Source organism: Mus musculus, chromosome 3, assembly GCF_000001635.26.
Source record: "Mus musculus strain C57BL/6J chromosome 3, GRCm38.p6 C57BL/6J".
NCBI classification, from domain to species: Eukaryota; Metazoa; Chordata; class Mammalia; order Rodentia; family Muridae; genus Mus; species Mus musculus.
The window spans coordinates 142,071,526-142,098,058 of record NC_000069.6 but is presented as its reverse complement, the minus strand read 5'-3'; the positions used below and the strand labels follow the sequence as shown (position 1 = coordinate 142,098,058).

The 26,533-nt window shown below is 39.2% G+C and overlaps 1 protein-coding gene across 6 annotated transcripts in view; it reads left to right on the top strand.

The window, feature by feature from the left end:
- Positions 1-26,533, top strand: part of Bmpr1b (bone morphogenetic protein receptor, type 1B) — a 332,451-nt gene that overhangs the window by 71,527 nt on the left and 234,391 nt on the right. For 3 of the 6 annotated variants that reach the window (XM_006500939.4, XM_030252398.1, NM_001277216.2), the window contains exon 2: positions 19,867-19,933. The exons of the other annotated variants lie outside the window; for them this stretch is intronic. The gene's annotated coding sequence lies outside the window, so the exon portion shown is untranslated. The remainder of the gene's footprint in view (positions 1-19,866; positions 19,934-26,533) is intronic. 6 annotated transcript variants of the gene reach the window in all.

Here is a 26,533-nt window from a genome sequence, read left to right as displayed (position 1 = left end):
ATAGCAAACCCATGAAGTAGGCATGGCCATTACATAAAAGATAAAGAACATGGGGAGGCTGATTTCCTTTCTCAGGATTTACAAGTAGCTTTGGTGGCAGCTGCCCTGGTTCTGGGCTACAGTGGTGTTCCAGAGAATCTTCACAGGTGGGTCAGCACTGAGAAATACTTCTAGGAGGGCCTCCAGAAGCTCTCCGTTCCTTTCCTGATTACACATCCACACAGGAAGATTCTTTTTTAATGTTTTTCTTTTCCTTCTCTTGAGTCATTCTACCCGGGTGTTTTGGCTGCAAAGGTGAGTTATGCATAGAGATTCTGCCTGGTGTTATCCAAGAGACGTTGATGGGGCTGGGTGGGTACTTTGATAAGCAAGTAGACTGAATCAGCCTGTGTGGTCTAGAGGTCTGGACAATTAAAAGCAAACACCGCCAACAATCCCCATCACCACCCCCATGAGCATTTTCTTAACAATGACTAAAAGACAAAACCCAGAAGGCAGAGAGCAGGGCTTAATTTTTGTGAACTCTCTCCCTGTTGAGAAGGTTGACTTCTCATCTCTGACTCCAACTGCCATTGGAGAAAAGGCGTTTGCTCTTCTGCTAGTGCCATGTTTGTGATTTTGGGTGAAACATTATTAGTCTCTTGAGTGTTCTTCACAGCATCAGGAGACTTGTTTTTAAAAACAGGGGTGGGAAAATTTACATGCTGTAAAAGTGTGAAGACCTGAACTTGATCCTCAAAACACTCATGCAACACTGGGCATAGTGGCACATGTGTATAGTACTGGTTCAGGGGAAGCAGCCAGAGGGAGATCCCATTGCATTATGGGTAGCCATCTCTGCAACTCAGTGACTCAAGATTCAGTGAGAGACCCTGACTCTCACACAGCATAATTATCAAGGAAATAATCAATCGAAACTTATAAGTACAGAGAATCCTTACCTGATTGTTCCATATTGTATGTATCTATTGAAATATCATATGGTACCCTATAAATAGTTATTATCTTCCAACTAGAAATATAAGAAGAGTAGGATTTTGTTAGAGTTACTGACATAGCTTATGCTGAATGATACTGACCATGGATCAAACAAAACAAAACAAAACAAAATCACCCACACTTAGGTAATAGAGAATAAAGACCAACACTTAGTTAATAGAAACTTTGGTATCTTCTCTCTGCCTTTAAGGAGTTGGGTTGGAGGAAGAAAAAAAAATCATCTAAGTCAGTGATTCTCAACCTGTGGGTCGTGACCTTTTTATAGGGAATACATATCAGATATTTTCATATCAATTCATGACTAGCAAAATTAAAGTTATAAAACAGTAACAAAATAATTCATTGTTGGGGGGTCACTGCAATATAAGGAACTGTAAAAGGGGTTGAGAACCTCTGACAAATGTCTGTGCTTAACATTGAACTAAACAGAGAGATCGATAGTGTTATCTCAGGAGGTGAGGGAAACGTGGTTCTTTACAGCATAGAGCCAAGCTGCTCTCCGTCTGTTATGAAGTTTTCCCTTTATGAGGAAAGCCATAGCCTTCCCATCACGTGGGACTCCTGAGTCCATGCCATGCGCCCCTGTTCTCACCTTACCCCTCTCTGTATGCAGCTGTACTTTCTAGAAAGCAGTCCATGCCTGGCTGGTTGTAGGGATGGGACAGCATATGCTGTGCTTTGATGGGGAAAAGGTCCAGGCAGGTATAGATCTCTGGATGAGGACAGAAGACCGAGTGGTGGGCACTTTCGACTTTAGGTAATCTCCTTTTAATTTTAGATGTTACATAGGAGAAAGTTCCTTTGCAGCCCAGAAGATAAGCCAATTCTGTTACCTCCCAGATAATGAGAATCTGACTCCATACCAGGTTACATTCCTGCTACAGCATTGACAGTGCCTTTCTAAGTCTAGGGCATAGTGACCAGGCTAAATCTTCTCTCTGATGGTGGACAGAATGTCTCTAAACAACTCACGAGCTATTAAAATGCTATTTCAGAGTAAGGGGCCTGTCATCCTGGACATTCGAGAGAAAAGTATTTTTAGAAATATTAGCAGATAGATACTTCTGTAGAAAGCAGTTGAACACAGCAGAAGGGAGAATCTGTGGGGCTTTGTGCAGCTGGATCAGGAGCCATGCAGAGAGGACAACAAACTCTGACTGAACATCAGCGAAGACTACCAGGAACATTGAGGCAGTGGGTTTCAGTCTTGCAGAGGAGGGCAAAAAAAAAAAAAAAAAAAAAAAATTCACATTTTAGAAAATCAAGACAGGGATGTAAATATACTTGAGAGACTTTCTGAGAGTTCTGAGATGGACCAGTGGACAAGAGGATGAGCTAAACTAATGTTAAAGACAGACAATGGAAATTCCTGTGAAAAAGTACAGCCTTGTCCCTCTCTATAAATAAAATATTTTCAGAGACATTTACATGTAGTCATGGCTTTGAAAATATTTTGATAGAGAAATACCCTAAGAATCTATATAGTTTCCATGTGCCAACTTAATACTAAGAAAATGACAACACAAAATATAAGTTCATTGAAAATACTTGTTAATTGAAACGTAAGGTCTCTTAGGCAATTGGGTGAAACTTTCCTAAATGAATAATCTTAATAGACAAAGTTTGGAAAACATATTAATTCTAAGACTTCTAAAATATTGAAATATTTCAGTCTTAGAAATAATTGTTTTGCAAATATCAATAGAAAATATCTTCCAAATGTAAGTGGTTTCTGTTTCTCAAACTGGATGCTAAGGGATAAAAAGGAAGACATTAAATAGAAAATGATTTGGGAAGTTGTTCGCTACCACTTGGTCCCCAAGTCATTTATTATTTAAAAACAGCTAAAATGACAGTCCATTAAGGACTCTGGAAAAGCCTTAATAAGACACATGATCTCCTTCCTTAAATCCTGTCTTATACCTTTCTTGTATACCTTTTTTTCAGTTTTTAATAGGACAGATGGTTAATATGCTATTAATATTTCCCAGATTTGACCATTTTGGAAAAAAAACAGTATGTTAACTGAAGAAATATAGATTAAAGTATGGAAATATATACATGAAGTAATTTAGAAGTGCCTCTGGATAGTGTTGAATATAATGTGTAACTTGGGTTGAAGAATGTATCAACAAGTATGCAGTAGTTACATAAGATGTAGTAAATGCCTGTATACTTTGGAGAACTGCTGCGAATCAGCTGCTGTTGGAAGATGTAAAGAGCAGTGTTTGATCTGCTCTATGCCCCATCAGGAAGTATGACTGCCTCAGAAATGCACATCACATATTAGTTTTCAAACAGGGCAAGTGTTATTTCAATCAAACATTCAGTGATAATGCATATAGTTTGTGCAACATGGTGTGAATGACAAACTCAAACTACTGAGCTTAAAATTGAGTTATGAGAACAGTTTTTGTTTAGTTTAGTTGAGTCAAAGAACCACACGCAACTCTTTACTTACAGGTATGGACTATTAACTGTAGCAACAATGGGCTGCCCAGTTTGGTCATTGTTGAAGGCTAAGGGCCATGGGCATGTGTGCATATTTAACAGGGGCTTCGGAGCTTCTTCGTTTTCTTAATTTTTACTACATCAAAGTGAAAGATGCTGTAATCCTATCTTGGTTTTTCTCTACCCCTTTCAGATCAATTTAAATTCTTCTAATTATTCACAGATGAGGTGAAGTACAAGAGAGGGTTTTGTTCAGGAGGCCATTCCATTTTTCTCTTGCTTTCGAGGCGACTCTCCTTCTTGCAGCTATGCTAACAAAAAGACACGTTGACAGGGTTTATGGTTGCCATAATCACACTGTTAAGGCAAGCATTTTAGACTACCAGGCAGATCTGGAAGTAATTTAGATCCTTGCCTTGTTGAAGAATTTGAACTATGGTCCCATCAGGCCTCAGAGTGAATGAACTTGGAAGGTGAGGAGACCAAGCTTCAAGAGAGGCTACCCTTATTCTAAAGAGGGCCGACTGATTTCCAAATTGAAACAGAGATGTGTGGTATAATTAATAACTCCTTTAAAAACAAACTTTCTAGTTGTAGAATATGCAAGTTATTTATTTTTTTATTTTTGTAATTTAAATGGAAGACCACAGGGCTCACATCATGACTTTTCCTCCCTCAAGGGGGGGGGGTACTTTGGAGCTAAATAAACAGAGGTGTTTTTGATTTGTTAATGTTTCTAGACACATGCTTTTGTTTTTCAATTTTGTAATGTATGAAGCCCTATTTTTATCCCTATTCAGAGTCTGTGAAGAGACAAAAAGAAATTTTTGTTAGTTAAAAGAAAAATAATCTGAACACAAAATAATGGACGACTCTGTTCCTAAGCTCCTTCAACTATCAACGTTGGAAAAGTGTTAAGTACTCCTCTGCGGAGGGTGAATTGGGTAGAAAATTTTGCTTCTCTTTTCCAATGAGAGCCTTTCACTGAGAGGTGTAATTTCAAATCAGACAACTGATTTTTAATTAGATACAGATGGAATTCACAAAATGATGCTGGTCACTTTGATAACGATTAGTGAGGATCCCGGAGACACCAGGGGAGGCAGATTTTTCATTGAAGTGAAAATGTTTTATCTTTGAAATCCTAGCCATATTACCCTTTCACCATCGATACACAATTAAGTAATTTGCTCACAATCATGCCAAATTAGAGAATATTTTATTTATGACCTTCCCGGATGTCTCAGGCTTACACTTAGTTATGACTATGTGTGAACTCCTTTAAAGGACCACTTTGTCAGTGTGCCCTCTTGCTTTAAGAAATACCCATCATCTTTGTGCCACCTGGTCTGAGATCTGGCTTCTGAGCCGCCACAGCACACTGATCAAAGCACACAATAAATCAAGAATTCAGGAGTTGACCATGTGAGGATTCCAGCACTTTTTGTCTTGGACTGTTCTGAAGATAAGTAAGCCCGGCAAGGTCTTCTGAGCTGATTGATGTCTTACCTAGCAAGCAATGTCAGGGAGAAGGCTGTGCTTCAGGACGTAAAGTAAGGCTAGCTTGTTTCTGCAGAGCCAAAGGTTTTTATCTCCCAGTCTCTATAGCTAGGCATAGTCTTATTATCCTTTAAGACACATTTCCCACTTACAGTCTTCTTAAAAAGAGGTCTTAGAAATTATTTTACTCCACTAATAAAGATTGAGGTCACAGTACAGAAAATACTGATTCAAAAATGTTTAATTTCCTTTTTTTGCGCATGCGCATGCGCACGTGTGTGCGTGCGTGCATGCATGCATGAGTGGGTGCGTACGTGAGCGTGTGCGTATGTATTAGGGCATGTGGAGGCCTAAGGATGTTTTCTTGGACCATTCTTCCACATTATTCTTTGAGGGTAGGTCTCTGATTCGAACCCAGATCTCATCAACTGGGATAGTTTGGTTTGCCAGCCTGCTCCAGACTAGATCTCCTATCTCTACTTTCAAGAGGCTAGAGTTACAGGTACGGCACCGCACCTCCCAATCATGGGCTCTGGGGATCTGCATTCTGGTCTTCTTCCCTGTGCACTGAACACTTTATTTACGGAGACATATCTCTGGCCCTGAAATACAGTAGTTTTATAACATTGATCAAACTCTGGGTCAGGCCGGACACAGGTTATCTTGATCTCTAGACATTCCCTCTGTCAGTTATTCTATCCTTCAGCCAGTTCTTGGGCTGTCTTAAGAGTTGGCATTGATACTCTGGTCTCCAGTAGCATCTTGTTTCATTCCGTTCCATTTCTTATTCCTTTATAGATGTGTATGTGCCTCATGTGTGTGATGTGTAAAGATGTTCTAACTAAGCAGGATCCAAACTCCGGTTCTATTCACTGAATGAGAGTGAGGATAAATGGTTTAATCCTGCCATTTTTCCTTTTCTTGAAGTGTGTGATTGGGATGATAGCGTGATTTACTTTCCAGAGTGTGTGGAGCCTTGCGTGTGGCAGTGTGCAGGAAGTGCTTGGAGCAGCGTCTAGTGCATATGTAAATTCCTTTGTGGCTTACAAGCTGTTTAGGCTTGATATTGCCTGTTTTCCCCAAGGGGTTTACTGATCTGATAGATGTTTGTGTTTCTGTTCGGCCAAGTATAGACTGTCCCTTGGTATACATTCCTGCACGCTGTGAGTCCCAAGAGCATGTTGTACTCTGCTCTAGCTGTCAGACTATGAGAGTCCAGGTTGAAACTTTTTGCTCACTCTTCTTATCAAAAGGAAGACACAGCGTTCGGGTATTTAGTGAGCAGCGCCTGCCACACTCGATTGCAAACCTGAGAGTAGGAAGAGAAATTACACGTTATATTATTTCTAGTTAACCGTTCTTTATTAGAGAACTATGGAAAATAATTTGTACAAAAAGCACGCTGACTGTAAAGTTATACTTGTTGCTATTTCATTTTCTCCAAAGGAGAAATTTGTGACTGACAGGACACAGGTCACAATAGAACTGCTCCAGCTATAATTAACAGATTGTAACCGATCAGAGGTAGTTGCTCCAACTGTAATTAGCAGATTATGAACTATCAGAGGCAGTTTCACATTGGCTATTCTCTGAACGCTGAATAAAAATCCGATCCCTCTAAAGCTAAACTGTGTCTAGGTAGCATATGAGGCATACTTACTGTTTTTAAAGGTTGATTCTCAGAAAGAAACTGTCCATTTCAATGGAAATTATAGTAACTAGCCTTTGCACAGTACTTACTGTGCTCCAAGTAGGACCTGCTGCTACCCAATGCATAATCTTGATGGGAAAGCCGTTTCTAAAAAAAGAGTGGGGAAGGGGATTGTAAGGGCTTGGGAAACTCAAACGTAATTTTGGAATCACTTTCCTTAATGAGTGGTATTAATCCCAAGAGTTTGTACTTGATGTGAAATAGTGCTCCTGCAGTGTTCTCCAGACTCTAGGTGAGTCCGGAGGAGACAAGTGAGGAGTGGCCAAGGTACTAAAGTAAGGCAGTGGACCTGGCGGCTCAGAGAGGGAAGAATCAGGAAATGAAGCTCATTCCAGGCTAAAGGTCTTCGTGAGCCCTCCAGAGTGTCCCCAGTGAGAGGTGGAGAGCCTCTCATGGGTCTGTGTTTAGCTGGCAGTTGCTCCTTGGTTTCTAATTTTGGTCGCATATTTTTTTCTCTAGTGTTTCATTTTGACACCGTATGTTTTTAAAAGGACTTTTCTTGTGGATAACATTTTATGATATGCCCTTTCTGAAGTTCTGGGCGACAATGTGGCTGTGTTTTATTTACTCGAATCATTCGTGATGGGAACCAGACTCCAAACTTATTCAGAAATAGTGTTAATTATACAAATAAATGAGGCGCATGTCTTCTGGATCCACCTACAAGTTTCAAGAGTTGCTCCTGGGTTTGTTTCTCAAATTGTATGTAAATAATCACATCCATGTCTAATGGAATCAATTTTCTTATTTAGTGAAATATGACCTCCAACAGATTGGTATGGCTTCCTATTAAAACTTCATGGGCAACTAGTGTCTGGTCACAAGATTAAAGGCAATGGACAACAGAATACAACACACATGATGAATTGGACCCGTGTTTCCTGAGTAACTAAAGTTTAACCTTTTTAGGCTTTAGTGGTTTCTCACTGGTATTTATAGAACAAAATAGAATAAAGGTGGTTCACAAGGTTCTACTTCCAGCTATGAACATTTTTAATACAAAGGATCTGAGGACTATGTTGGACAGAGAAATGGTGTGGCTTAAGAGTTTGAGTACTCACTGGCATGAACTGCTGCAGCCTCGTCTTCAAAGGAGACAGTCTGTGCTGCGACTCCGTGTGCATCTCTTTCATGCCAAGTGGGGTGATTGGTGGCAGGAGGAGAAAAGTCAGGATAGAGATTAGGAAAAGAGCATCCACTGCAAGTGTTCAACAGATTCTGCCCATGTAATAGTCATAGGATTGAGTAGGACTGGGCAGGGATAGCAGAGAACACCTTGAGGTCAGCTTGAGAACCAAGGTGACTGGAATCTAGTGGTAAGATGTTTGCTATTTTTCTATTTCTCTTATAAATAGCTTTTTAGATAAGGGTCAGTGATATACAAAGGGGCCTGGATCTTGTATTTAAGGAGGTCATTTCCTAGGACTTCATGAGTGTAGATTACAAATGTAACTTAACGTCGGTCATTACATTTGATAAAGAGGCACATGCTCAAGGTGCCTGCTAGGTGAGGAACTGTTAGGTTTAGAGCCTGAAAGTCAACAAAGCATCAGACTCATGTTTGCTTTTCCGTTAGGTTTAATCAGATTTTAGAGGGCAAATAAGACCTGTATGGAGAATACCTTCAACTTGTTCTTTTCTACTGAGAGATATTGTCATAATACACACGGGGAAAAGGCTTTAGTGTTTAGAGGTGGATAACTTTCAAATGTCCACTGGAAGGCAGTAGTTTGTGGGATTTTTTTTATCACTTTCAAATTTTATGGGCTTTCTCTGGATTAATTCAGAAGGAGGAATATTTAGCTGTATATTAAAATGAAGACAAGACTATAGTGTACAACTCTAATATGAACCTGTATTTCCTATGTAAGAGACTTCAGCAGACCCAGTTACTTTCAAGGTCAGGTGAACATGCCCAGGGCAGCTGCCTTGTCTTTCTTGTTTAGTAACATGCTAAGAAAATATACTGCATGGCGGGCTGTTGCAGGCTTGTTGGGGTAGTCCCAGAGTAGCATAATTGTCTTATTAAGCATGTGATTTTTTTCCTGATTTGTGTTAGGGGTTTTTAAACTCTTACCAAGGTTTTAAAAGAGTATGTTGAATGCATCCCATCTTCCCAATATCCTAACACTATCGATTCTCTGTCCTCTTTCAGAGGGTGGACATTTCCTTCTCTAAGGATAGGGTCATCAGAAAGGGCTACGAGCCTTCTGCACTGTAGAGGGATCTCTGCATTCCCATGGCTCCCCACTGCCTTCCTGTGTTCCGAGGCTGGATAAGGATACCCCTACCCAAATAATACTTATTTAGCTATATTCTTTCTCTCTTCTCTCCCTCTCCCTCCCTCCCTCCCTCCCTCCCCCCCCCTCTGTTCCCTTCAGAATTCCTCACCCCTCCCTTGTTTCTTGCTGAGGCCTTGAAAAAAAAAAAAAAAAAACCAAACAAACCCTGTTAACAAAACCGTTTCCTGGCCCAGTGTCAGCATCTTGACCTGTTCCAAGGTCTTCTGAAAAACCAAACCAAAACCCCATATCTTGTGTTCCTTACCACCCATTCATTGTTTATGTCACTACATACAGTCTGTGACTAGAAATACTTTTACCATGTAGTAGTGACAACCAGCTTGCCAGGTCTTTTGAACACTTAACTTAGATCCTGTATCTTTTCTGTACTCTGGAGGGTCCCCTTACTGAATACACAATGAATTCTAGTTAAATGAATGCCATTTTCTACTTCCATGTTATTATTATTTCTTTAAATTTCATGGTTAAATTGGCTCTTTACTCCTACATGTTTAAGTTATCTGAGGTTCAAGGGTCCTTGTTGCCAACCCAGCAGGATTGACTCATTTCTGGGTAGACATACACAGTTTACAAGCTTGACTTTAAAAGGCATCTATATAGCAGACTTCTCATTGGAAGTCCTAATGCTTATTAAAAGGCTTAGGTGGTTTTGTGTGCTTTCTACAACTCTCACTTGTTTGTATGCAATTTTAAAATTTTCATCAGTCTCATAAAGCTTGATCTTTTATACCCTAATACTTTTTAGTGATATCCATATCTATAACATCACATGGTACAAAGATATTTGATTAAAGTAGAAATCTCAGAATGAATGACTGGTTCTAAATCCTTCACTTTTTTATTCTTGCATCTAAGGCCTCAGTTTTATACTGCTTTAATTTTTATCTTACTTCACTCTCCTCACTTCTAAAGTTTTGGTTATCTTTTTAATTTTTCTTCCTCCTTATTTTATTTAACTTAGTAGAAGCTGTTTATAGCTTTACTAGGATAAATGTTTTTTTTTTGTTTTTTTGTTTTTTCCTGGAGCAAATTGAAAATACTAGTCTGAGAACCCTTGAGGGAATGTAGGTTCTTCAAACCTTCAAACCACAATCAATACAATAGTCAGTAAATGTTTCTGGTTTGCCTGATTATATTATTAAATATTAGGTTTATTTCCTTACTCAATAGAAAGGGGTACTGTTACAGTAGTTGGGTGTGGGGAAAAAAATGAGTGGAATCACACACCCTTAGCTGATATCAAGAAAAATCCTTTGCCTCCATTGTTGAAGGATGAGCAATGCTGTGGGATGAGCCACGTTAAGCAAAGAGATGGCAGAAGCCAGTGCTAGGCACAGAGATATGAGCACAGTGAAGGTGTCTTTGGCTCCTGGAACTAAGTGTTTGACTTGATGCGCATCTGTTTGACTCCCTGCTCATCACAGGTGCTTGGTGGGAGGATGATCTTATAAATGATGACATCGAGGATGATCTTATGAATGGCGTCATGGTGGGCAGTTCATCTCCATTCTCACCCTAGTGAATTATGAGAGAGGTTTATAGCTAGTGAGATTTTAGTCCTCTACACCAGCATGGTGGTGTTTGTCTCTGTAGACCCACCATTCAGAAGTGAGTCTTTGACATTCAGGACAAAGCAAAAGAAATCAAAGATTGCCTCTTAATCCCTAAGGTAATTTCTGCAACATACCCCCCTCCCCATGTAGTCTTTCTAACTTTTCATTATGTCTCAACACACTGGAAACATCAGTGACAACTTGCACTCACTTGCTAGATAATTTGAGGAGTTCATTTGCTCTTTAAGGTAGGTACAAGGTAAGTCTCTTAGTGTTTTAAACTCCTCATACCTTTGAATCATCCTTATACGTTATAAGAAAACGTTCTATGCTTATTTGTCCAACACTTTTTAAAAAAATATATTACTAAATGTCAAAAGAAAGATTATTGATGCTAGAATTAATTTCAGACCACACATTGAATTACTATTCTCTATTCTTTAGGTTCCTACTCAGACAGTATAGACTCTCAAATGTACATAGCCAATATGTTTATCTGAGCTTCTTTGTCTAAATGTGTCTATCTGAATGACATACATTGCCAACCTTCAGTTTCCCTGTGGACTTTAGGTTTTATTTATTTTTCTAAGTTTGGTGGAATTAGAAGTATGTGCCATTTCTTACACTCAAGCATTATGAGTTATAAGCTTGTGTATGTTATGCTTTTCATAGGAAGGTTTTAATTTGATACCTTCTCCAAGACCATGCAGACATTTAAGAATTATATCTTTGGATTACCCAAGATTGATGTGCCTGTAGCCTTTATCTTTTCTGTCGATGTGCAGCCCAACAGCTGTACGATATAGAAGTGCTGCTTTCTCCTCTGGGTGTGGCTAGTATATATGCACAGCATAACAAGCACCTTTTGGGTGGGTAAGTCAATGGTTCTTTCAAGGACTATTTAACAAGCTTTATGGAGCTGAAAATGTATGTAATCTATAGGTTTAAAAGCTTATATTAGGGAAGCAGTGAAGAAATGCAGGCTTTAAGGAAAATAAATCTATCTTAGTGTCTTAAGCTGCCTTTGAAACTCTGTTTTTATAAACGGTTGATCACTCTGACCCAAACTTTGCTTTTACACGTTTTTGGGGGGAGGGGTGACAATTCCTGTCACTCAGGCTGTAGCAGTGAGAATGTAGTGCTGTATTTGGTTTGGTTTGTGATATTTTCCTGCCCTCAACTTGCAGTGTGGCCTCACGGGGCAGCTTTGGCTCCCTCAGGCCATTGCCACAGCACGAGTAGGTCTTCACTTCTGTGCCTGTGAGGTGTCTTGTGGACGGATTGCTCCCTATGTTCCCTTCCTTTTCATTACAGGCCAAGAGCTTTTGAAACACTTCTGTAAAAAGAAGTGTATTTTTAGTGCTTATGGGGAGCACACTGTATTGATGATGCTTCTGTTGTGTGAGGGTGAGTCATTTCTGCTATCACATCAGATTTCCACTTCCCTGCAGCTTTCACATTAGTGTCTCAGGACAAAACAGTATTTATTCTCTGAGCTCTTTCCCTCCTTTCATGATACCTTGGGGGTGTTGAGGGTTAGGAGTGATAGACATGGGTTAGTATTCCCTCCTACCATTTGACTTTGTTTGAATGTGGCGGAGTCAGCCTAAAAGCTTGTTTACCACGAGACATTTTCCATTTATCTAAATGTGGTAGATGCCCAGGACACAGAGTTCTCCATTAGCGACACAAAGTGCCAATTGCCCAACACTGTTGAAAGTCTCACTATGGCTTCGAGCCTTGATTTAAAGCAAAAATGAAATGAAGAAAGTTAACAACAGTTGATGTTTGGGATTTTCCAATGTCTCCGAGGGGTTTGTGGGAAACTCTTGAGAACCATTTAGGAGGGCTGGTGTTGTTTGAGTAGCCTCAGGTGAGAAGCTGGACAATCTGTACCTGGGGGTGTCAAACAAGTTTTCTTTTTCTCCTTTTGGGTGAGAGGAATTCAGCCACCTGTCCCAGGCATTTCATCTTGGTTAATCCTTACAGTAAATATGTGTTAGGCATCGTCACGTTTTACAGAAGAGGAAGCCAAGGCTGAGATCAGTTCGGCTTCCTCAAGATCTCCCAGGCAGTAGATGTACCTACAATTGTACCCAGGAATTTCAGGGTTAAAGGACTTGGCTCTTCACTGCTTTGGGCTTTTGCTATGTGTAAAGGGCTGCGTGCTTGTGGCAAGACTGGATGGAGAGGATGCACAGCCTTCATACAGTGAGCTATTATTACTGTTGAGATGGTAAACATAGGTTCAGGAGCTTGGAACTGTTATTAACCCTTTCTGCTATTTTAGGCTTCCTTTTTATTATATATATAACTATATATATATTTATAATTCATAATATATATAATTACTTTTGTATTTTCAGGATTGTTAGTATTTTGTCAAAGTCATTTTTCTCGATTTACAAAATGCCCACATGTTATTTTTTCAAATCTTTACCCCGAGGGAAGAAAATCTATAATCTGCTCTCTCCTGTATGTCATTAATTTTTGTTTTGAAAAGAAAAAGAACTTGACCAGGATCTCTTTGCAGATATTGTAGACTCTAGAATTGAGTAATTATAATTTTATGTAAGAGCGTCGGGATTTTGGCATTCTGTTACTTTCTTACTTTACAAGGTTAATAAAACATCGACACACACACAGATGATAGTTTATTGCTTCAGTGAGGGTGTCAGATGGAGTTGAGAGTGATGAAGGATGCCTGTAATTTCAGCACTTGGGACACAGGCAGGAGGATGGGGGTTCCAGGCTCTTTGTGGTTACAGATAAAATTCTAGATTAGCCTAGGTGAGGTGAGGCTCTGCCTCTGACAGAAAAAGATATTCTGAATGGTCAACAATCATAGGCTTAGTTTGCTCCTATACATGCCAGTTATTTTGAGTGTTAGCATATCACTAAAATACTAAAAAAAAAAAAAAAAAAAAAAAAAAAAAAAAAAAAAAAAAAAACTGTATGTGTTGCTGACATACCCCAAAGCCTGTTTTTAGAATGCTTGGAAAAATTTTAATTTGCAAGAGGAAAATAAATGAACTCTTACTCATGTTGTAACACTTTTCTGTAATTTACCTCAATTTCTGAGGTGGTCTTCTGGCACTTTTTTTTTTTTTCAGTTAGGAAGAGATTTTAAGGACTCATGATCCCAAGTAATTTGTTTAATTGTCTTAAAGCTATCTTTATAATGATTTTAAGCTGTGGCTTTCTGTGAGCCAGTGCCCAGGGCTAGGTAATTGACATCCTGGCAGTGAGGTCTGTTTTCTTTTACCGGCTGGTGGCAGCCTCTGTGACCTCACAGGGTATTTTTTTTTAATACTTCAGCTTCTCATAGCTTTGTAGGTAAAAGCTTACAACAGGCTTGGGGTTCATAAGTGGTAATTTAAGTAAAAGAGAATGCAGGCCTTTGTAGACAGGGCTCTGAAATCCAAAAGATAGTTTAAAATAGTCTTAGAAAGCACAGAAATATTGTGCAAAGTGAGTTTTAAACTTAGGGACATTTTAAAAATTCCTATTAGAATAATTGAGAGTTAGTTACAGATATTGTTTTTGAAGTATTACACTTCAAATTCTGTCTTCATTTTAAAAGTATGTGTATTTGTTAGTGTTCATAGATGGGAAATTTGAATTTTTCCCTTATATTTTATAAATATCAACTTGGGGGGAGGGAATAGTTAAGAAAACATGCATCAATGAAAGATTACCCATCAGTCATATGAAAACCAGCTACTTCTACAGCGCCTCCCCTGAGCCTCAGATGTGCTCAGGCACATGTTGCTGAGATGCTTCAAAACAGGAAAATTCAGGTGGGTGTGGTTCAAATGCAGCATCAGTCTTGATGGGGTTTGAAAGGTAATCTCTCTCTCCTCTTAAGGATACAGATCATGAAGCTGTCTGTAGGGTGCCTCAGACCACATTGTCTGTGTCTGAGTTCTTTTCATACTGGTTCTGGTTTCCAGGAGCAGTGCTGAGTGATTGGATAGCAGGTACCCCAATTTGTTTTCTCACCCCTGCACTGTATGGTCTGCTCTTTGTGTGTTGAGCCATTTGGAGACTCTCCCTTCAGGACCGACTGACCACCATATGCCGTGAATCTCCATGTATTGTTGTAGTTTTCACGGGGGTAGTTCAATTCTCTATCAGCTGCAGGTTTGTTCTTGTAGGCAGTTGACTTTTTGGTTGGATTTTTACCCAGATGCTCCACCCATCTTTGTGTAACTCCTATCCATATGCCAAGGTTATATGTGCTCATGTTGCAACTTCTTGTGTGCATCTCATTACTTATGCCTTGTTAACTGTAAAAATATGTAAAAAGCCATTGACCAAAATTTACCATCATAGTAACTTTTTTGAATGTACCTCACTCTATCTTCACACTGCGGTGCAATGGCTCTGCATAATTTCTCTTCTTGCACATCTGAAACTGTACCTGTTATACCATTTCTTCCTACTCTACCTTTGACAATCACTTTGCAGCTTTCTGGCCTCATGAGTTTGATTATTTCAGCTACCTACTATTTATCTTTTGGGGATTGGCTTATTTCAACAGCATAATGTTCTGAAGGTCCCATGTGCTAGTGTGAAATAGGATTTCCTTCTTTTTTAAAGGCTGAATAATATTTCATTCTTTGTATATCATATTTCGTTTATTTGTGCATACTTCTGTGGATATTTGGATTGCTTCCACATCTTGACTATTTCAGATTGTATTGCTATAGTCAGGCAGTATATAAACATCTCTTCATGACGCTTCTTTACATTCTTGGACATTGTCTTTTTTTTTATTTCTGGGATAAATATTCAAAAGTAAGATTGCTAGACTGCCTGGTAGTTCTATTATTAACTTCTTGAGGAGCCACAGTCTTTATTTTTATACTATCTGTATTAAATTCTTTTGTCCAAACAGTGCATATGGGTTTTGATTTTTCCATATTCTCCATAACCATCTAAGTATCAAACTAAGAGTCTTGTAAATGGTGAATGTACATTCTCTTATTGAACTATACCTGAGCAACCCAGTATTTGATGGTGGACATTATAACTCGATGTGATAGCTCGTGGCTTTGTATTACTCTAAGAATTAGCATTTTTAGTCATCGCTGTAACAAAATATTGCTAGTAATTAGCTTATACAGAGAACGTGTCCGTCTCCCAGTCTTGCACATCTGTGCGCATGATCAGTTGGCTTCATTACTTTGAGGCGTTGACAATGCAGCATACCATTATAGAGTACATGGTGGAGACAAGACACAACACTATGGGCTAGGGATGGAGAGAGAGTGAGATGCCCCAACTCTCATTCCCAGGTAGAGGCATTTGGCCAGCCACTAGGACCTACCTTTCAAGGGTCCCAATATCCTAATAATATCACCATGGAAACCCAAGCCCAACTTACAAGCCTTTGGGAAACGAACATTGTGATTTATCCTCCATCAGTTAGAGACATGGGTCACTGTTTCATAATACTGCTGGCAATGTTAGCTTCATCTTTGCAGTCATGGATATCGGAGTTCTCTACCCATTTTTAAAATCAAGTGTTTGCTGACTTTCGTAGTTGCAGTCCCCTCTTTGACCTGTGACTAGCTGGTATCCTCATAATGAGTTGTTGAAATATCTTCCCCTGATTCCCCTCTCAAACAAACTTTGACCATGTATGATACTTTGGTTTCTGCAGTTTATTCTGCCTCAGTTACATGTGTGTCTATCTTCAAGACAAGAGACTGTTTTGATTATTATATCTTTACCACATTCTTTGAAATCCAGTGCTATAATCTTTAAGGATTTATGATTTTTTCAGAATTATTTTGACTGGAATATTTTCTCAAAAAGCAGATAGTGTATGTAGATTATATGTGTATGTCTTTCTTAGAGTTATTGTGGCTCATAATAGTTACATGAAAAGTCCTAGATGAATTAATGTTCTAAGCTGTCTTTGTCCTGTTTTCCTTTCTGAATAAAGGTTATGAGAGTATGAGGGAGAGTTACATTTTACAAAGTCTATCATTTCTGATGGAATGTAGCTATGTAGTGCTAATGAGTATTTTGTAAAAGGTAAGATAATGCACATTTGACAAGATGAAAAATAAAGTTCTTATGGATGTTTGTGTAAAGATATAAATACATTTATTGAAGTAAGAAAATAGAGAAGATTCTTCTGGTAGAGTATGTGTTTACACTGCTTAGCTACTTGTTTTAAACACTGCCCATTTTTTTTGGTCGGTACTTTTTGAAAATGTATAATCTTGCTTGGGAGGCAGAGGCAGGAGGATCTCTGTGAGCTCAAGGCCAGCCTGGTCTACAGAACAAGCTCCAGGATAGCCAAGGCTACACAGAGAGAAACCATGTCTCAAAAATCAAACGAAAAAGAAAAACTGATAACCTAACTTTTGTAAAGTAAAGGCCATGCATTTATAAGCTTCCCTGCGTTTACTGAAGGCCTTTTCAGGGCAAGGAAGCCTTCACAATGTGCCACAGGCTTTTTCTCGCTGTGGTCCAGCCCTCTAACTAAGGAGGATGGTTCATATTCAATCACACAGTAATGTAGGAGTCTTTAATCAGGGAGCTAAGTGTGCCCTTGTCCTTCAAGGTCTGTGTACACGGTGGATCTCACCAAGCATTTATTTGTCTAATTTCTTTTGTCAAGTTCCTGAAACCACACCAGCATGGTTTCTGCTCGATGCTTCCTTTTATGGAGAGATCTATAGCTGCACCACCTATCTCCTCATCATACTGCTAGTCCTTACCTTAGGACGGGTTGTTCTCCTGCTTGGGAGGTTAGGCAAGTTTGTGACTACATTTTCTGCCCTGAAAGTTGAGGACTTGGCAGCAGTCTAGGTCACCTAAAATGATCCCCAGGATCGAGCAATCAGCCTTCAACCTAAGAGCATTACTTTATCCTGCTGTTAAATAACTCCTGCTGTCCTTTACTTTACTTTAGATTATTTACTTATTCATTCATTCACTCGCTCACTTTACATCTCTATTGTGGCCTCCTCTTCTCTCCCTTCAATCCCAGCCTCATAACCCCTTCCCCACCCCCTCTCCATTTTTCCTCAGAGAAGGCGTGGACTCCCATGGGTTCCAAACCCACACCAGCACATCAAGTTGCAGCAGGACCAAATGCATGCTCTCCCACTGAGGCCAGACAAGGCAGCCCAGCTAGGGGCAAGGGATCGAAAGGCAGGCAACAGAGTCAGGGACTGCCACTGCTGCAATTGTTAGGGGACCCACAGGAAGACAGCCAAGCTGCACACCTGCCACATGTGTAGGGAGCCTAGATCCAGCCCAAGCGTGCCCTCTGGTTGGTGCTTCAGTCTCTGTAAGCCCCCATAGCTCAGGCTTTTTGCTCGTATATAAAGCTGCTGTTCTGCAGTGAGTTTAGTTTATGCGAAAATGTCCAGAGGAGACCTGTGTCTTGCTCTAAGCCATTTATCTCTTCTCTTGATTTGGAGAAGGGTATATATATATTTTTTCCTGAGAAGAGGGTACAAAATCCATATTGTTATATATGTCATATTTGTGATGGCTCTATTATTTCCATATACTAAATATACCACTTGTATTCCTTCAGAGTCAGGCATTATCCCATTGTTGGATAAAAGGTTTTGAAAAGAAAGCAAATGAGAATCATTATCTTGCTTTAAAAATATTTATACATGTGTATGTGTGTGGGTGCATGCACATGTGAATTGCATGTATGTGCTACAGTGTGTAAGTGGAAGTCTGAGACACATTGTGGGAGTCAATTCTCTTTTATTACATGTGGGATCCATGGTTCAAACTCTAATTGTCAGTCTTGGGGACAAGTCCCTGTACACACTGAGCCACCTCTTTGGTATCATATTTTGCTATTTGAAAGGCACAGCTAACTTTCTACTTCCCAAGGTGCAGGTTTCTACTTCCCCCATTGCACGGCTGGATATGGTTTTCAGAATCAAAATTCCTCACATAGAGTGGCTTTTCTTAGTATTTATATCTTCTGTAAGGAAAAAAAATTGTTTCCAAACCATACTTTATAATTATTTAGCATACTGCATTAATTATACTGCCTGTAACATCATGGTCTCTCTGGGCGATAGGGCCATTTCAAGACCTTTTATTGTTTAAGGATAAGGGTATTAAACCATAGAGGAGAGTCAATAAGTCATTTAGACTGGGATAGGATAGTTATCAATATACTGATTCCTAACTTTTAAATTATTTCTTTTTATTTACTCTGCATCACGTTTGTGCCCTAACTGAAACTCAGTCTCAGGTTAGCACCAGACATAACTACCACACAAGGAACATCTCAGTTTGATTCTCTCATGGAGGGATGTCACTGATGGTTAATTGTTCTGTTTATTAAGAGATCTCACCGGTGGTGATTGTGGCGGCAGTGGTAGTGTTGATGGTGATGTGTGTGTCTTTGTATGTATGTGTGCACATACATGTGTAATTTGCTTTACAACACAGCACCAGAAAGAGTCTAATTTCATATAAGCATAAAATCCTAGACCATTTATTTTTCACGCTACTGAAATTCTCTGTGTTGTGAGTCAAAAGTCTTTGCTGATTTTGGTTGAAGGCATTTGTATCTGACAAAATCTTAGGATTAATTTTGAACTATGAAGTGGATTGTAGTTTGTTTTGGAATGATGAGAGTTTTATGTGGGAGTTGTGTCCTTTGGCAGGTTAATGCAGATAATCCCTTGACAATTTGATTTGTTCGCAATGGAGTGAAAAGTGTTGTAAATTTTTTTTTAAACCTTGCATTGATGGCACAGTTGTCCTGCATTCAGACTTCTTTATTTGGTATATCTTCTTGTTTAACTTTTGAAAATATAGAAAAACATGGATTATACAGATACATAGAAAAACAGTTCTTATCCAATGAAGATCTAAGTGTGCTTTATACATTTTATTAGAAAAGGTATTAATTTGATGTGAATACTCAAAAAGGCTTTAAAATCTGATACATATATAAACACATACATAAATATACACACTCATACATGCATGTATGCATATATAGACACATTTTATTTTTCATAAGCAAACTTGGGTAGAAAATATTGTGGAGAAGGCACACTTTATACATCTACTCACAAATCTGTGCTGTTTTCATTTACATGATGCCTCCTATCATAAACAAATTGCAAGTCCACTCAGACCTGGTCTTGCTTCTCAGGACACTTGCTGTTGTGTCTTCTGTGTTGTGTTGATAAAGTATTCTCTCTTATACAGAAGGGGTGGAGAGGGCCTCCCAGGTGTATGGTATGTGTCTGTTTTTCAGTGCAGATGGATTGGTAAATGACTCTGCAAGTCAACAGATTAAAACAAATAGAAACTCAATTTTTTAATCCTTTGCTGACAGGTTGGAGTTCAAGGTACTCGTTATATGTGACAGGAAGTGAAGCTCATTCAATGCCTTGCTGAGGAAGGTAAGGCTGTGGTAATTATTAAAGAGTTTGGACACTTGATAGGTGGCGTTATTGCCTTTTGACATTGACTTTATGGTCTTCTGAAGTCAAGAGAAAGATATAATTTACACAGTGACTGGAATGTGTGATTGTTCCTCTAATTATCACCAAGAGTACACAAGATAAGGGAAACTGGTATAAATCAGCAGGGCAGTGTGGAAGTGGACTTGTCCTGTAAGGAGCCAGAAGTTCATTTCTTTCCCTTGCAATGCTGGCTCACACACTTAGTCTGGACTTCAAACATTTACACTCTCAGTGATAACCTTTCCTGCCATATTGACGACTCCCCTGTGATAACATTTTTCAGGCTAGTACAAACTAGGTTACACAGTTATTCTTCTTTCCAGCAAACTTATTCCATCCCCCTTTTAGGGCTAATGTGACATCACAGTAGAATCTGCTTGGGCTATACCTTCAAAAGGGCTAAAGAGAAGGCTTACGGTTCAGGGTTCTGAGTTCAATTCCCAGTACCCACATGATATCTCATGACTGTCTAACTGTAGTTCCAGGGTATCTGATTCCCTGTCTGGGTACCAGGCACATATGCAGGTAAAATACCCAACATATAAAATAGAATAAGAGAGAATGAAATAAAGTTCAATACAATCAACTATCAAATACATTGCCCCTTGCATTTGCTCTTTGTCTAACAGCAATAGCCGTGGTGGGCAACACTGTGAGTCACAGCCCTACTAGAGAGAGGAAATAAAAGGCTCGAGAAAGCCTCAGACCTAAATCTCTTGCTTTTCAGCCAATTACACTACGGGTGAACAAGTGTCTCCAGTACAATATAGTAAAAGAGCAGTGCATGTAAACATGAAACGTTGTAAGGATCTGGAAGCCAGAGTTGGCATCAGTTTAGAGGGGGTGCTTGGCTTTACTCCCGTGGGGAGATGAGTAGGGAATACCTAATATGATTCTCCCTCCCAAAAGAACCAAATAGAAAAAAGATACTAGGTGCTTCAATGAGATTCAACCAGTCTATACTTCATTAAGAGCTATAGAGGCAAGGAAAAGAGATCAGGAGCATGGCCCCTGATGGAGGCTTGTTTTGTGTGAAGATGGTAGAGTGACCTGGTTCACTATAATGAAGAAAGATTGCACTTTGTATTTTTTAAATCTCTATTATAAAAAGAAATGAACTACAACAAGAGGAATGAAAACTATGTCTGCCTGTTTGGTTTACTTATTTATGAATGAGTAAGCATTCCTCTATGCAGCCCTGGTAGTCCTGGAATTTGCTCTAAAGAGCAGACTGACCTCAAACTCAGAGATCCGCCTGCCTCTGCTTCCTGAATGCTGGGATTAAATGCATGAGCCACCATGCCCAGTGAAAATGATGCATTTGAATGTATCTTTTCCTCATTGGATTAATTTTCCTAAGCTTTTAAATCATGGTAAATAAATCTAGTAACATTTTTGAGGCATATTTGTACATATTTATGAAACTTTTATTTGCTAAAATGACTCCAAGAAATGTTGGTTATATACATTCTTAAGATATTCATTTATTAATTCTACTAATGTGTGTATAAGTGTACAGCCCTGTGTGTTTGTGTACTGTGTGTGTGTATGTGTGTGTGCATGTGAAGTGCCCATGGGGCGTAGAAGAGGATGGTAGGTCACCTACAACTGCAGTAACAGGCAATTGTTGGCTGTCATGTAGGTGCTCCAAATCAAACTTGGGTCTTCTGGAAGAGCAACCAATGTTCTTAATTGCTAAGCCATCTCTCTAGGTCCCTGATTATATTCTTTTCACTTAAAATGACTGAATTTTACGTTATGAGTGTGAGTGTTAGTCTACATGTATATATGTGAACCACATATATACCCAGTGCCTGAGGACCAAGAAGAGGGCATTGAATTCCCTGGAACTGGAGTCAACAAATGGTTGTGAGTCTCCATTCTACAAGAGCAACAAGTGATTCTAACAGCTGATTTATCTTTCCAGCCATTTGAGTACATAATTTTAAGGAAAAATATATAAATAATTCAGTTTACAGCTCCTACTGTTAGCTTTTTTTGGAGCTATAAATGAAATCTAATTTCTTTTTCTGGGTTAAGTATTTTGAAATTAAGTTTACTTTTGGTTTTAAAAATATTTAAAAATATTTAAGTGTGGTATAATAATTTACATGTATGCAAAATATTGTGCTGAGATTATAGAAATTAATACCCATCATCATGATCATTGTTTCGAAATTAAAGGTTTCAGTATGGAAAATTTTATTTGGGCCACTATAATATTGAAGTCTGCTTATAACTTCATATTGACTTGGTGCTATGTTTGGGTGATCGTCTCCCAAGTACCTCTGTGGTAAAAACTTGGTATCTCTCACTATCCTGTTGAAAGCACTGTGGATCTGTATAAGGTGAGACCTTGTACAAGGCCTTTGGGTCCCTGGTGCTATGTCCTCGCAAGAGATTTTGGAATCGCACTGATCTCCTCTTCCTGCATCCTGGACCACAGTGTAAGGGATTCCTTCTACTTCATGTACTTGCTGTGGTGTGCTGCCCTCTCCAGAGTCTTGAGGGTTCATGTTGCCCCCCCCCCCCAGCTTTGGACTGGAACCTCCGGGAACCATAATAAACCTCTCTTTGCAAAATAGTAATGGCATGGATTGTACTATTTTAAGATAAAGTTGAATGTCATACTTGTTTATGGAATTTTTTCATTGGAAGAAGTGACTGGGGAGACCATAGAAATCAATAGTTTGGGAACTATTTCCAATCTCTCCACAGACATTAGCCTTTGAGGAATGAGGAGAAGCATCAGTAGCCTTCTGAGTACCCAAGTGAAATGTTTGGAAATGGTTTTATTCATTTTGGTGTTATGTTTCCAGTTGTTCCTATTGAGGGTTTCTACTGCTTATCACACTCCACCCTCTTCAGCAGTTTAGTAGGACCCCCAGCAGGGGCATCGTTGGGAGATGGCAGATCTTTAGATTCATGCTTATACTTAAAAAATATCATGGGACTGACAGCTTCCCAGTTTCTGGCCTCTTTGGTGTGTACATGACCATTTGTTGGACTCTCTAGCCCTAGGTTATGTGATGAGATGCAACACATCTCCCTTTGAAACTGTAAATGCCTTCTACTGGATCTTCTGGAGATGTGTGGCTAAAGGACAGTTTGTGGGTGTGGTCCTAGCTCAACTACAAAGGAAAAGGCCCAGTCATAAGGGCAGGCTTTAGACTGAGGTTTCTGATTAGTGAGTTTCGTAAGTCAGAAAAGCCGAGGAAACCTCAGCCTGTAGACTAGACTCCTCAGTTAGAGGCTGCTTATAGGATCCTCCCCCAAGGGATGACACTGAAGATGTTTATGGTACTGGTGTGAATAAGACTACTAAGCATGTGTGTGCTTTGTGAGGATATGCCACAATGGGAGGTGCTCAGCTTCTAAGTCAAATTTGCAACTGTATCATTGAACATTGAGATGAAGGAATGTAGAGTCTGTAATGCATTTTTTTTCAGAAATATGAGTGATTGAAATCATTAAATTATACCACCTATATTGTCCAGCAATGCTAATATTTAGCAGTACACTTAAAATAATAAGACATTTGATAACAAAAGATAAACCTACCATATCTATGATAACATTTCCATGTAGCTGTAGGAGTATTTTCGTTGTTGTTGTTGTTGTTGTTGTCCTTTTGAGAGAAAATCTTGTTACTTAACCAAGGCTAATCTCAAAATCCAGATGTAGCTGGGGTTGGCCTTAAAACTTGAAGCTCTTTAAAACATACTGCAAGACGACCTTCTGAAATGCTATGGCATGCATTTGCTTCAAGAGTGTGGCTAGGTCTGCTTTCAGGGGGTGTCAGTGCTATGACAGTCTTCTCTAGTTAGGTTTAGAGTAAGATTTTCCCCCACTGTTGGTAAAAGTAGCATTGCTTTGCACTTACGTGCTGCTCTCTGAGTCCTTCAGTGGTTTCCTAAGGACATTTCAACAAATTTACTTGAAAGATGTAATCATCCTTTGATCAGAGATTAGTGAGTTAGGCAGCCTGTCTAAAACTGAGAAAGCTGAGAGTCGGACACAGGAAGTTTGTTTTGTGGGCCCCAAAGGAATGAAGACCTTATAAGCAGAACAGACCTCAGTTGGGCTTACAGACACGTTCCTCACAGAGTTCATTAGCATGGAGGTGAGGGATACAGGCTCCTCCTCTAATGTATTCCTTCATTCATTGCTCAGTTCTGAAAACTAGTCTTCAAAGTTGAATTTGATGGCGTGGCATCCAAGATTGGCCACCCCTTCCCTGTTTGATCAGGTCTACTGAAGTAAATGGAAGCACTTAGATACTCAGAAAATGGACTTCACAGATTTTTAACTGCTTTTTTTTTCCTTATGCTTTCTAAACATTTGCACTAAGACCCTGATACTTTCCCTCGTCTTGTACAGTTTTGAGCCTGTTACCATTTTGCATGAAGTCCTTATGGAACTACAACTACCAACTTTTTGGCTGTCAGTTGTATATTTTTATATTTCCTTGTTGATTTGTTTAAATGACCCTTTTTAAAGCATAGAACCACATTATACCTTCAGGTCTAATCCAATACTCCTTGTAATTTCTTCTGGATTTTAAAAGCCTTGGTTATGATCTTGATGGTAACTACAGTTAATTGATGCAAAATTTGTTTCTGGGTCCATCATGTCATTCACTATTCCTAATACTCTAGGGAGTGGTTGCTGCCCCTAGCTCATTTTGCAGATGTGGAAACCATAGTACATGGAAGTTAGGAGGTTTGGCTAAAGTAAGAGCTGCCATTTGAAACATGTGATTCCATACCTATGCCCTTTGCCACTGTTCCACACTTCCATAGAGCAGTGCATTTAAAAGGTGCCTTAAATATAAAAGTTATCATGAAAACATCATGGAGAACACCAGATGCTTGCAATGCTTTCTTAAAATTTAGTTTAATCAAATAGATACTATTGATTCCCTCACTAGGACTCAGTGATTGTGTTCATCTGATGATTGGTCAGGTGATCTCGAATCAATTTTTTTCCATTATTACAGATTTAGGCCAACATTTTGGAATAGTATATTTGCCAAGCCATACATAGCTGAAAGTATATTTCAAAGTCTTTGCACATATGGACAAGGCTGTACTAAGTAGTGTAAAGGTAGTTTTAAATATGAAGTTTGATAGTTTTGTAGTTGCTCTTGTCAGAATGGTCTCTGTTGCTGTGATAAAACATCATGCCCAAAATCAGCTTGAAGGGGAGGAAAGGGTTTATTTCATTTTACAGTTTGTAGTCTGTCACTCAGGGAATTCAGGGTAGGCACTAAGGCAAGGACACATGCAGAGGTCCTGGACAAATGCCAGTTACTGGCTTGCTCTCATTCCGTGCTTAGTTTACTTTCTTTATACACTCAGGCCCACCACAGGTTGGGCTCTCTTACCTCAATTGCTAATTAAGAAAAGGTACCACAGGCCTGTCCTGTCACAGGTTCAGCTGATGGGATCATTTTCTCAGTTGATGTTCCCTCTTCCCCAATGACTCTAGCCTGTGTCAAGTTGACATAAAATCTGCCAGCACAGGGATAATTTCAACTTATGCACTAAGTGTAATAGACTGCAGATTTATTGTTTATGGTCTTCATCCAGTGCCTAAGAGAAGTGAATGTAACTGGAAGACAATTATCTTATCATATGATGTCACAAATCAATAGATATAACTGTGTCAGTGCACTTGGACTTTTAGAGAAAAAATTAAAACTGTTTACATATATGTACATTTACTCAGAATTTTCCCAGCAGGAAGTACACTTCTAAAGTTAGCTGAACATCATATACCTTTTTATATTCAAGAGCTATCAGAATATCAGAATACTTTCAAACTCATCTCTGGTGTGTAAACTCAAGGCAGAATAATTTGCCTCCAAAACAAAGAGTCAAAGTGACACTGTAGCAAATGTAGAGATAGCAGAATGTCATTTTGGTGACTCAAGGGATTTGACTGGAAAGAATACCACATGAGGATTTGGTCATGAAGAATGGTCGGGAGCAATGTCCAGGTCTAGGCAAGTTTTTGACCCCCTACTTCAGAAGTGAAATGTGGCTGTGGGTGATACCTTGAATGCTGGCTTCAGGAGAGCTCAACTCTAATAACAATCTCTGTAAAACAGGCTGATCTATGATGTGGTTTAAGTAAGTGAGAAGAAAATAGATGTCTTACTCTAAAGGATAAGTCAGCGACTTAAGCCTGGCTGTTCGTCTGAGTGAATTTGTGAGGCTTTGAAAAGTATATTTCCTTCTCTAGACTGGCTCAGCGCCAGGCTCTATTGCCAAGAAGCTGAGTAGTGGACTTAATGGATGTTCAGGTTTGGATACTGGTATGAATAAGGCTTCTGCCTTGCTGTCTTCAACTATATTCTCCACAAGGAAGATTTTGGAGAAAGAATATTTTTTCCGTCAATTAAATTTCCAAATGGCTTTGTCTCCTTTTCCATAAAATGTGCGCATAGAAACATGGTAGTATTCTGTGTCTCCTTTTAGCTTTAGGGTGTACTAACTGTTCTTTCATCAAATGTATTTTAGGTTTCCATTTGGA